Below are 12,341 nucleotides of genomic sequence, written 5' to 3' on the forward strand. Positions count from 1 at the left end.
TATCCTACACCCAGACCATTACCGCCTCCAGGTAGGCATTTATAGAAGATATGCCATTTTCTGACAAGGTCGACATGGAGAAATAGATCTGGGTGTCATCAGCATATTGATAACACCCAGCATTAAACCTTCTGATAATCTCAACCAGCGGTTTCATGTAGATGTTAAAAAGCATTGGAGACAGTATGAAGCCTTGTGGAACTCCACACTCTAGTTCTCGCGAAAGATTTATACGATCTGAAGAGAAACCAGAGTAATCTAGTTCTCGCTTGCAGAACAACAATCAGCAAGTGACACCATCTGGAATCTACCAGAAAGGTAGGAATGGAACCACTGTAAAACAGTGCCATCCAATCCTACCTCCCTCAGGTGGTCCAGAAGGATACCATGGCTGATGGTATTGAAAGCTGCAGAGAGATAAAAAAGGACCAGCAGAGTCACACTCCCTCTGTTGATAGCCAATTGGAGATCATCCATTAGGCCAACCAAGGCAGTCTCAACCCCATAGCCCACATGGAAGACAGTTTGAAATGGGTCTAGATAATCTGAAACACAGGGCTGGCACAACACAGTAACCAGGGACTGCATTGCAGTGGGGCGCCAATGTTGGGGGGCATCTGTAGTGTGATCGGCCAGGGGTGATGAGGGTTAATGAGTGCTGCCAGAGGAGGAGGATGGCGGGCTGGGTAAGGACAGCACATGCCTGCCGCTCTCTCCACCTTGGTCACTTTAATCAGGAAGTTAAGTAATGGGCCGTTACTTACAAAGCGACAGAGTGTGTGAGTGCAAAGGGGGCGGGGTGGCAGGCAGTAATCGGTGCAAGGAGAGTGGTGGCCGGGAGAGAAAGACTGTGAGACTTGCAGGAGATCTTCTCTCCAACCCCGATTGTCTCCATTGGTCCTTTCAGCACCCAGAAAGCCTTGAGCTGGGAAAGTCTTCTTTTTTTGCAATTAATATTTCTTTCCTTTCTATTCTCCTCTTACCGCCCCCAGACTCAGCTTGGAAGCTGAAGAAGGGAAAGAAGAAGGGGGAAATGGTGGATGCTCTCAAGTTGGCAAGAGGCGATTTCCTGCTGCTTTTTTGGAGTGAAAGGTTGTTGGCTTTACAAGAGGAAGCACCAACCCACCTTGCTGGCTTTCCCCTCTGCCTGTAAACATAGATCCAGTCTCCCCTGCCCTTTCCCTGGAGGAAAGGAATAGATTTGTGTGTGTTTTTTAATTATTGCATTTGAGCTGTGGTCTATGCTTGGATGTTGAGTTAATTCCTCCCCTCCACCCCTCTTAATTTTTCTTCTCCCACCAGCTCTAGCATAAAAGAGGGTGAAAATATCTCTCTTTTGTTTGCAAAGTTTTTTTTTTTTAAGCCCCCAGTGTTCTGGGTGGGGGAGAGAAAAATGTTTGGATGATTTGGAGCAGAGGCTCAGACAAAATCGAAGGCATGAGTACGTTTTTTAAAAAATAATGGGGAGCAGGGGTATTTGAACACCCTCCAAACGCATTTATGCATGTGTCTGTCTATCTGTCTATCTATCTATTTTAAAAGTTGGATTTGGATTTAAGGTTGGTTCCCATTTGAATGAACTCTCTAATGTTAGGGAGTATGATGAGTATCTAGTAGTGATCTTTTAAGCCTGATTAATACAGTTTATGCATTTATTTAAAATTAAAAGAACACCATGAAATGCTTTTCATTAGCCTTTCAGATGTGCTCACAGATTGGCCTGTTTGTGTTTAGGATTATAGCTCAACACCCCTACTAGGAGGTATGCCCTGAGCCCAGTGGGGACTTACTTTTGAGCAGAGATGCACAGGACAGCACTATTTAGCCATTTGTGGTACATCATTGGGTTAAGACAGGGGTTCCCAGATGTTGGACTACAGCTCCCATCATCCCTAGCTGGTGAGGCTAGGGATTATGGGAGTTACAGTCCAACAACATCTGAGGACCCAAGTTTGAAAACCCTTGGCCTAAGAGGAAACATTAATAATGTCCTTTCCCAGTCACTTGGGGAAATCCTTCTTTATCCTAGACAATCAGCCAATGGTTATGTGCGATTCTGCTTTTTGTAAAACTGTTGGCATGTTGAACTAGGACAATGAATACTACCAGTGCAGTGTAGGCTTAGGAGTGCTGGACTTGGGAGACCCAAATTAAAATCCTCCTCAGGGACAAAACTTACTGAATTTACCTAAATGCAAAACTAGCGCCCCCCCCCGCCAAAGTTCTTTCATGTTCGAAATCAGGGGGATCATCTTAAATTCAGAATCCTCTTCCTTTTCAGTAAATAAGGGTATGACCTGTATTTAACCTCTGTTTTTAAAGAGCTTGTCTTAAATTCAGAGTTGTCTTGTATTCAGGTAAATACGGTATTATTAGCTTTCCTTGGCTAATCACTATCTTCTTGATAGTGATTGGCTCTATTTACCCCCAGCACAGTACCTCCAGTGACTGTTGTTGGTGTCTATCTTATGTTTCTTTTTTGACTGTGAGCCCTTTGGGGACAGGGAGCCATTTTATTTATTTATTATTTATGTAAACTGTGATGGAAACTTTTGAACAGCGGTATATAAATATTTGTTGTTGATGATGATGTTTAGAGATATCAGTGTTACTACTGAGTCCAGCTCAGAAGTTGCATGATAGCATGGCTGCAAATTTTATTTTTGATTTGGATTTTTAATATTTAAATAGCAGTACTTCATCCTAACTTATCTCACAGGATTGTTGCAAGAATGTGAAAATGCTTCTTCATCCAGGGCATAATCAATTTTCATAACTGATCATGCATTGACTGAAGTTCAATGCTGCAAGATGTCGAGATGGCCACTAGCTTAGTGATTCCATGAACCACCGACTGGAACGTTCTGAGGGGCTGGTCCCTGGTATTGGCCCTGCCCCCTGCATCTGACACCAAATGCAGGAGGTGGGGCTTGGTGGCACACACATGTTTCGCACATGCATTTTTTTTAAAGGGTGCAGGGGGATATTTTGGCTGTCCCTCAACCCGTTGAGCTGGCACTGGGGCTAAAGCTGCTGAATAAATGATGTTTTAAAAAGATTTGCTTCAAAATAAGTCTGTGCAAATCAGTTTATTAGGGATTTTTTTTAAGCTGCCTTTCTCTCCTGCAGTATTCCCCAAGGTTTTTTTTTAATCTGTGTGTGGAGATCAGTTTTGTTCTGGGTGGCAGTATGAAGGCAGTGTGCACGCACATGCATTCAGAGTGATTCAACCTGGTCGGGATCTAAAATTAGCTGAGTGGACATCAAAAAACTTGAGTGCATGCACACATGCAAAAGCTCTCTCTCTCTCTGTGTGTATAGCCTGCCATTAATACTGATGAGGAAGGGGAACGCTGATTTATAGGTTGCAGGGGGGTGCCAGAGCCCCTAGCACCGGCCCTGCTGCATCATCCAAAACTGCCTGGAGCCGAGAGACCAACAACTAATAAACTAAACTTTTTACCTTTTTACTACAATACTAGACTGTGATATGACATTCGCCCTACTCAGAATCACTTTGACTCACTTGCTGTGTGAAGTCTCTGGGATCTGGGGGCAGGGGGCTTCCCTTAGGCTTCAGGGAATAACCATATTTACATGCCTGAACATTCTCTTGAGTGTTTGGGGGTTGTGTTCAGGGTGGCACGCATGTCCAACCTGCCTGTAAACAGTTCATGGTGGCAGCAGCAAAATCCCTTTAGGGAGTAATTGCAGAGCATAGAAGCCTAACAACCAGGGTCTTGAACTCTGGATTCTACACAACTCCTGGCTCCAACTATGGCTTACTTCTCCACAGTCTGCCTTCATTACTTTCCCTCAGCTGGGCTTTGATGCTGGAAATGAATCTGGTTGGGAGAAAGCTACCTGGGGGCAGAGCTCCTCATGGTTCTATACTCCTCAACCACACACCCATCCCTTTTGATTTTTACATCACACACCCTACTACCCCTTTCTCTCTACATAATTGGCATCAATCCTTGTCTAAACACATGGATGTGTCATAGTTACATCTTTCTGGTTCTCATACTCTTTAATTGGATAACTTTGTACCACAAACTGTGTCAGGCTGCAGAAAAATAATTGTCATTGGAACTTGATGGGTTTTCTACTCCAAGTCCTCTGGAATCTGGCACAAGGCATGTTACTTCAGAGAGATCTCCATTCTACTGAAAGGCAGGCAGGCACCCTGGTTAGTCAATGTAGAGAGGCAAGACAGATGCTAACTAAAACAAAAGTGAAACAAAAATCTTTCAAAAGCTTTAGCTGAAAACAAGATGTAAGGCACTCATCTACTTCCTCCTTAATGAGGTAGTAAGTAGACGACAACCCACTATTGGCAGGGATAGGAATAGATTTGATTATTCTTTCCAGCTGCAGACAAGGTTAAAAGAACATATTTTCCCTCACAACATAGGGTGTTCTTTTCCACAGGATTTTGTCTTTTGTTGTTGAAAGAAAAACAAGGGGGGCGGGGTGGAATTCAAAGGGAAAAATATAGGAATTTGACAATGGCCTCTGAAGCTTGAGAATTTTGTAATCAATCATTAGTGGAAGGGTAGTTAAGCAAGAAAAGCAGTATGGTCAGCCAAACACTGCTCTGTCTGTGGACTGCAGCAATGATCATATCACCAGGCACCTGAGAAAGCAGCCAGTGCACAATGAACCTAGAGCTGATAAGTAAGGAACAGCTGAAGGTCAGCAGGACCTCTCCCCATATTCGACCAGCTGTAGCCAATCAAGGTCAGACACTGCTCCACCACTGCCATCAAAGTCCGCCACTGATCAAAGTCTGCCCCCCATACTTGAACAGCTGTGGTCTATCAAAGTCCACCACTTGAAATGTTCGCTGTTTTGTAACCCATTTCTGATCCACATATAATTTGTACTTTTGTTGTTTCTCCCTTATCCGATCCTGAATCTCTGCATCCTCAGAGTGAGATGGCATGGAAAACCCTATCAGTTGTTGCCATTGGGTAAGTTTGTTTGTAGCTTTGTGTCATCTCAGCAGTTCAAAAAATGATTTTACTGTAGAAGAATGAGGAATAGTTTGATAAGCAAATAGAGCTTCGTAGTTTGCCTCTTTCCAGTGTTGTTGTTGCATAGCAGCCAGTTGTAAACCTTATTTCACTACTCTGTTCATTCTTTACACTAAGCCATTCCCTCAAGGATGGTACAAGGAAAGATTTTTTTGTTTTGTCCCATGGTTATGGAGGTATTGCTCCATTTCAATGAGGTACTCTGTGTCCCACTGTCAGTCACTAGTTCCTTAGGAAGCACCTTCTCTTACAAAAACCAGCCAGGAACTGGATTACCTTGTTTGTAGTATGTTGCCAGCAAATGAAACTTCTGGCCACCTGGAATAGTAATCCACCATCACTACAACAAATCTTTGCTTTGTGGGTTGGTTGTCAAAAGGCCCCATTAGATCCAGAGCAAGTTGTTTCTCAGGGGCCATTGGGATACTCTGCTTTGGGATACTCTACTCTACTGGAGTCAAGGGGGTGGTAAAAGTATTCTGCAATTTGTCACGGATCATACAGCACAAGCCATACAGTGCCTGACTACATTTTCAATGTGGTTGTCCATCACCGGCCACCAAAAACATTTTCTGATTCAACTTTTAGTCAAGCTCATGTCGAAGTGACCATTGTGGGCAATTTTGATCACTTTTGCTTGTAAAGAGGTTGGCATCACCAAACAGTCAGTTCTCAGCAACAGCTCATTGAGAAGGGACAGCTCACTCACTACATGCATATATGGTTGAAGATGTTCAGGTATCTTGTTTTTGCATGACCATCCATTAGTTATGTAAGTTTTAAGTTTAGTAAGCACTTGGTCAGCATTGAAGGCTACTTTCCCTTCAGAAGACATGATCACTCCATGAGTGAATGAAGCTGTTTGTGCAATTACTACTCTTTCATCCTCAACTTTTGGGATTACCTCTTGCTCTGGAAGTGGAAGTCAAGATAACAATCTGCAGTTTTATTCTGAAGACCTGGAAAATATTCCACCTGAAAATCATAAGTATGGTGATCCTTTTGGCTATTCTTGGGGTTCCTCAATCCCCAAGTAGTAAATAAAGTAGATAGGGGCTTATAGTCTAACTGTAAAGTGAATTTTCTGCCCCACAAGTAAGAACTGAAGTGCCTTACCACTCAGAAACATGCCAGAGCTCCTTTTTCAGTGACAGAATACATCTTCTCTGAATCAGTGAACACTCTGGAAGCAAAGGCAACTGTAACTTCCCTGCTCTCTTTTTGCTGTGTCAAGACAAACCATATTTGGAAGCATCAGTAGTTACGATAGTGTGTCAATGTCAAAAGAAATGAGAGCAGAGCCTTCAGAAATGGTAGATTTGATTACTAGCCTTTCAGTATGCATCCCAATTAAATGCTACATTCTTTTTAAAAAGAAGATGCAATGGAGCAGCCTTTGAGGCAAATTGTCTAACAAATTTAGTGTAATACTCCTAAAAATGATGTGCATTCTTGTTGTGTGGCTCTGGTGCTTCTCAAATACCTTCCACCAATTCTGTTTTGGGATGTACACCACTCTACTGTGTCCCAAGTACATCACTGCATGTGTGCAAAACTGTCATTTCCCTGCAGAGGAAGTAAGTCTGTGTTGTCAAATTTTTCTTAATACTTCTGTCAGCTTAGCATCATGCTCTTCAATGGTTTGGCCATATACTAAAATGTCATCCTGAACTTGAGTGATGCTGTCCATTGTCCCAAAAATTGCATGCATCATTTGTTGAAATACTGAAGCTGCAGAGGCTAATCCAAGGGGCAGTCTGTTGTATTGAAAAAGACCATCTTGAGTAATGAAGGATGTGTATTTGCACGAACTCTTGAGCAGAGGAATTTGATGTTAGGCTGAAGAGTAGACAAGTCCAAAGTTGTGAACCCAGAGGCATCTTTCAGAGTAATCAGCATTTCATTAATACTGGGTAATGGATGACAATCCACTACCATGTTGAAGTTCTCATTTCTTAAACCCACACACATTTTAAGTGTACCATTTTATTTCCACACAAGAGCAATGGGAGAGACCCATTCTGATGAATCAACAGGCTCTATGATTTCAGCATGCTGTAATCTTAAAAACTTTTATTTAAGTGGTTGGCACAATGCTATGGGTACATTCCTCATTTTGTGTTGTACAGTTATTGCATTTGTCTTCATCTGAATTTTATATTTGAAATGTAAGTATCAGCAAAAATGTCCTAAAAATCAGCAGTCATATCAGCATATCCATGCTCTATCATCTGTAATACAGATTCCATGCTATTTGGGTCTAACTATCCAAAGATCTTCCTGACGTTTTCAGCCCAATTTTGAGACTCCTTTTGGTGATACATACACTTTCCCATCTGAAGTACATCCTTTGTATTCCAGGACAGCAGTGAGGTATCAATTTATGGCAATAAGAGAACCTCCATATCCCCATGAGTGGATGTCTGAAGGCTGCAAGTGCAGATCTGATGGAGTGAGGAGTCTTTTGTAAAGCAGAAGGGAAATGATAGTGCATGGAGAACCAGAATCAGCCATTATATGCGCTTCATGGCCAGTAAGTTTTACTTGAGAGTGTGGAGAAACAGGCTCTGAGACTGTCACACTTAAAATGCTGTCAGGAAGTGGTTCATCTGCCTCATCCTTATCGTATAGTGAATCAGTAATGGAATGGACTGCAGACTTGCAAACCTTAGAAATGTGCCCCCCTTTCCTGCACCTCTTGCAAGTGACTTCCATGCAGGACAGTATGCAAAATTGGCTTTGTGGACAGAGTCTCCCCATCAGTAGCATTGTTAGCTCTTCCTTTCTTGTGCTGCCACTTTCTCGGGGAGTGCCATATGCAAAGATTGGGTTTGGAAGGTGTAATGATCAGGCAGTAACAGCCTTTCCTTTCCTGTAAAGAGTTATCCGGAAGTGAGCCCTGTCCTGACTGAGAGGCAGTGACCTCTAGGGATCAGCTACTCAGCACACAGTGACCAGGACCAAGAGGGTCTGGAGGCAGGAAGTGAAGGGGGTCTTTGTTCTCAGAAGGAGCCAGGACGGTGATGAGGGCAGATGAAGAGCAGGCTTCATGAGCAGCAGCTATGAAGTCTAGCTGCCCCATGGCCAACAGCAAGCCTGGAGACTTCTCTCATGGAAGGACATCTGCAGATCCTTGAGAGACAGGATTGCAGGAAGCTTGAATTATTTCCTAGAGTTTGGGGTGAGTTCAAGGGAAAAGGAAGCCAAGGGGTTTGGCTTCATGGAAAGGTTTAGCCAGGGAACTATGTGTTAGGTAGCCTGCGTTAGATTTCTTTTGATTTTGTGCTTTTGCAAATCTTTACAATTGGTTCAATCTGTTTTTATCAGTAACATAACAAGAGGAACTGAACCTGGGGCCTTTTATCCAACCAGGGCTCTGTAGGAGTCTCTATACCCTGTAAAGGTGCTTTTAAAGGTTCTTTTCAACTAGGGGTGCTTTTTGAATTATCTTTGCAACTGGGTAACCATGATTTTTAAAGGGTGCCACTCCAAACACCAGCTGGAGTGATCTTTGGAAGTAATCTTGTAAAGTACTGAGTATTTCTTTTTACCTGTAACTTAAAGCTGAGAGATCCTCAGACTGAAACAGTCTGTAGTATTTTGAATAAAGTTTTTCTCTTTTTGGTCCTTTGGATTTTACCTGCCTCTGAGTGGATTTTTAACTTAGGAAAAAGAGGTTTTATTCTGGTGCAAACATGCCTCAGTGTTAATTGTTCAGCAGCCTACCAAGTTTTCCCACCACATGGAAGCTGCACGTGGAGGGTTTTTTGTATTTTTCCATTGGTAAAAGAAGGGGAGTTTCCTTGGAATTCCACTCACACCAGGGCGGGAGTAAACTCTGTTAAAAAGTGGGTGTGGTGGCAGTGATTACCTAGAAATTGTTAAGTTTTAAAGGAACAGCCTTTGTGAGTAAACATGGAGGGAATGAATCAGCATTTTTCTTTCCCCCACGTGGGCTTGAGACAAAGGCTTGACTTAAATCTGCTATTCTCTACAGAAGGGTTTAGACCAAATAGCCTGGATTTCAGGAGGTCGGTGTTGGGTACGAAAGAGAGTGATTTGGCACAGTGAAGAGTGTTTCCTACACCCCTAACCAACTCTTTATCCAAGGTAGGTTTCCACTCCAGTAGCAGTTTTTAATGCAGTTTGGAGCAGTTTCCCCCCCATAACAATCTGATCCCTGTTCATTTCATCAGTAAAGTTGGCAAACTCACAGGTTACACTGAAGGCACACAATGCTGTGATATACTGATTGATAGATTCACCAGGCAGTTGGGATCTAGGATTGAACTTGTAACGTTCAGCAATCAAATTCAAAGTAGGGTTGATATGATCTAAGGCTTGAAGAGCAGCTTCATGAGTACCAGCATCCCCTTCCAAGTTGGCAAGAAAGGGCAAATGATTATATATTCCCAGGCAGTGAAGCAATATAGCCTTCTGCTCTGCTGGAGTCTGTATGGTGAAGGGTAATTGCAGAAATAGGACCTCCATCGTTTCCAGGGAAGAGCAGGTTCTCCTGGGGTGGACAAGAAAAAAAGTGGTAGTGGGATCCGTGCCATGCAGTGGGCACCCAGGGAGAAACAGAGTCCAGGATTGAGAAGGAAAAAGTACCTTCAGGGGTTGCATAGGTCAGGAAACTGGAGACACGATCAGCAGCAGCGATAGTAGGAAGCATTTCAGGAATGTAAGTCCAGTAATGTAATGAAAGGAAAATGCAGGAACATGTACAAGCTTTGCAGGCTCACACACTTAGCTGGTTCAAAATCTCATTGCCAAATGTTTTATAGTTGCTTTCCTCATGAACACAAAGTTATCTTATGTAGATTTAACTAAGAGTTTATTTAGAAACATCTCCATTTTCTTCTCCTTTCCCTCCCTTTTCTTTTCGCACTCCATTCTTCCCTGCCCCCCACTCTCTATAGGATCCTCACTGCAACAAATATCATAACAACAAAACATGAAAGATAAGTAGATAGAATACAGCAGAAGTGAACACCTGAGGATAAAAAAGGGAAGCTGCAAACTGAGGAAGATAGTATATAGTTTGTTAAATTATTGGCTGATACACCAGCTGTATCCGTTTCTTGAGATAAACAACCTCTGAACAGTAGTACATCTGCTGGTCACCTCCAGACTTGACTACTGCAGTGTGCTCTATGTGGGGCTCACTTTGTACATAGTCCGGAAACTGCAGTTGGTCCAGAATGTGGCGGCCAAGTTGGTCTCTGGGTCATCTCGGAGAGAACATATCACTCCTATCTTAAAAGATCTACACTGGTCTGTCAGTAAGCTTCCAGGCAAAATACAAGGTCTTGGTTATAACCTATAAAGGCCTAAACAGCTTGGTGCCTGGGTATTAAGAGAACATCTTCTTTGCTATGAATCACACAGCCCATTGAGATCATCAGGAGAGGTTCATCTGCAGTTGCCACCAGCTCGTCTGGTGGCTACTCGGGGACAGGTCTTCTCCATTGCTTCCCCGAGGCTTTGGAACGTGCTCCCTGCTGGAATAAGAGCCTCCCCATCTCTTAAAGTAAAGGTAAAGTGTGCCGTCAAGTCAATTTCGACTCCTGGCACCCACAGAGCCCTGTGCTTTTCTTTGGTAGAATACAGTAGGGGTATACCATTTCCTCCTTCCATGCAGTATGAAATGATGCCTATCAGCATCTTCCTGTATCACTGCTGCATGATACAGGTGTTTCCCATAGTCTGGGAAACATAGTCTGGGAAGCATACCAGCGGGGATTCGAACTGGCAAGCTTCTGCTTGTTAGTCAAGTATTTCCCCACTGTGCCACTTAAGGTGGACCCCCCCCCCTTACAACTTTTAAAAAGGCAGTCAAGACACATTTGTTCATACAGGCTTTTAATTAGATACTGTTTTAGTAGTTTGGTGGTTTTTAATAGTTTTAATGTTTTAAAACTATTAAAATAGTTTTGAAATTTCAAAATTGTTGTAATGTTTTAACCTTTTTATTGTTTTTATTGCATTGTTGTAAACTGCTCAGAAACTTGCATTTTGGGCGGTATATAAATGTGTTAAATAACATAAATAAATAAAATTACATTATTGTTTGAAGAGCTAATGGTGTCTGAATGCTTACTCATGTGCAAGAAAATATAAAGGAATGTAACTATCAGTACTGAAAACACAAGACCCTGGTTCCTCTGCTATTTAAAGCGCGGCACATTTCTATATGTGGAAAATTATTTCATACTCGCCTCTCTCTTTAGACTCTAGCTTGTGAGGCACAGAACACACACAGCCACAGAGGAGGTCGCAGGGCACTGATATTTTTAGCTGTGATCCATCACAGTCATATTGAGGAGTAAAAAAGAAAGAAAGAAAGAAATCCTGTAGTGAGATTGACAATCACAAAGCTTCTCATCTATCTTCCATTATTTTTTCTACATGTTACAGATAAGTAGCCTATCCAGACTCTTGCCAAGCCTGCCAGAGTCAATTTGCCACATGCACACTTGCTTCTCACTCAAAATATTCTGGTTTCCTCCCATAAGCTTTGGACAGATGCATATTCCAGAAAAAAGCTGGTAAAAGAAGATACAGCACAGCCAGCATAATCACACTTGCACAAATAAGAGGCTATATTTTTCAAAAATGCACATAATTTTTGTTTCCATACATAACATTTTATTTATTTATTTATTTTATTTAACATATTTTTATACTGCCCAAAACGTACGTCTCTGGGCAGTTTACAAGGAGATTAAAAAAAAGTAAAACATTAATTTAAAAACCTAAACAAGAAATATATAAACAAGAAATTTAAAACACAATTTAAAATTTTAAAACAATATTCTAAAAACAACATTAAAACAATCAAAACAATATCAGTTAAAACAGATGATGAACAGATGTGTTCATATTCATGTACATAACATGTACATGAATATGCTTGATTAGAGAACAGAATATGTTGTTCAGAGGCATCCTTTGTGGGGAAAGGGAGGAAAAAGAAAAAGGAGACCAACAAAAAACCTCACATGGCATATTTATAATTAAGAATATTTATATACTGCTTTTCAATAAAGACATTATCGATGTGGTTTACACAGCAAAAAAATGAGATAGTTCCCCCCTCTCTCTCATGCGCACGTGTGTGCACATGCACAGCTACCTCCAAATATCCTTTTCAAAGAGAATCTGCCATCTGAGATGCCACAATGGTGCTGGAGAGCAGGGCTTCTCAGTGGTAGCACTATGGTTATAGAATGCTTCCCCCAAGGGAGGCTTTCCTAATACCTGGCACTCACTCTGCTTTCTTTTTTGGCACCAGGTGAATGC

At 42.0% G+C, this 12,341-nt stretch overlaps 1 long non-coding RNA gene across 1 annotated transcript; it reads left to right on the forward strand.

Moving 5' to 3' along the window:
* Nucleotides 1–2,889: 2,889 nt before the first annotated feature.
* LOC128339776 (uncharacterized) lies at nt 2,890–11,004 on the forward strand. Its single transcript, XR_008313208.1, has 4 exons — nt 2,890–4,973; nt 7,398–7,569; nt 9,034–9,146; nt 9,959–11,004. It is a non-coding gene; the product is annotated as an uncharacterized LOC128339776 (long non-coding RNA).
* The last annotated feature ends 1,337 nt before the right edge of the window (nt 11,005–12,341 follow it).

Source organism: Hemicordylus capensis, chromosome 1, assembly GCF_027244095.1.
Source record: "Hemicordylus capensis ecotype Gifberg chromosome 1, rHemCap1.1.pri, whole genome shotgun sequence".
NCBI lineage: Eukaryota > Metazoa > Chordata > Lepidosauria > Squamata > Cordylidae > Hemicordylus > Hemicordylus capensis.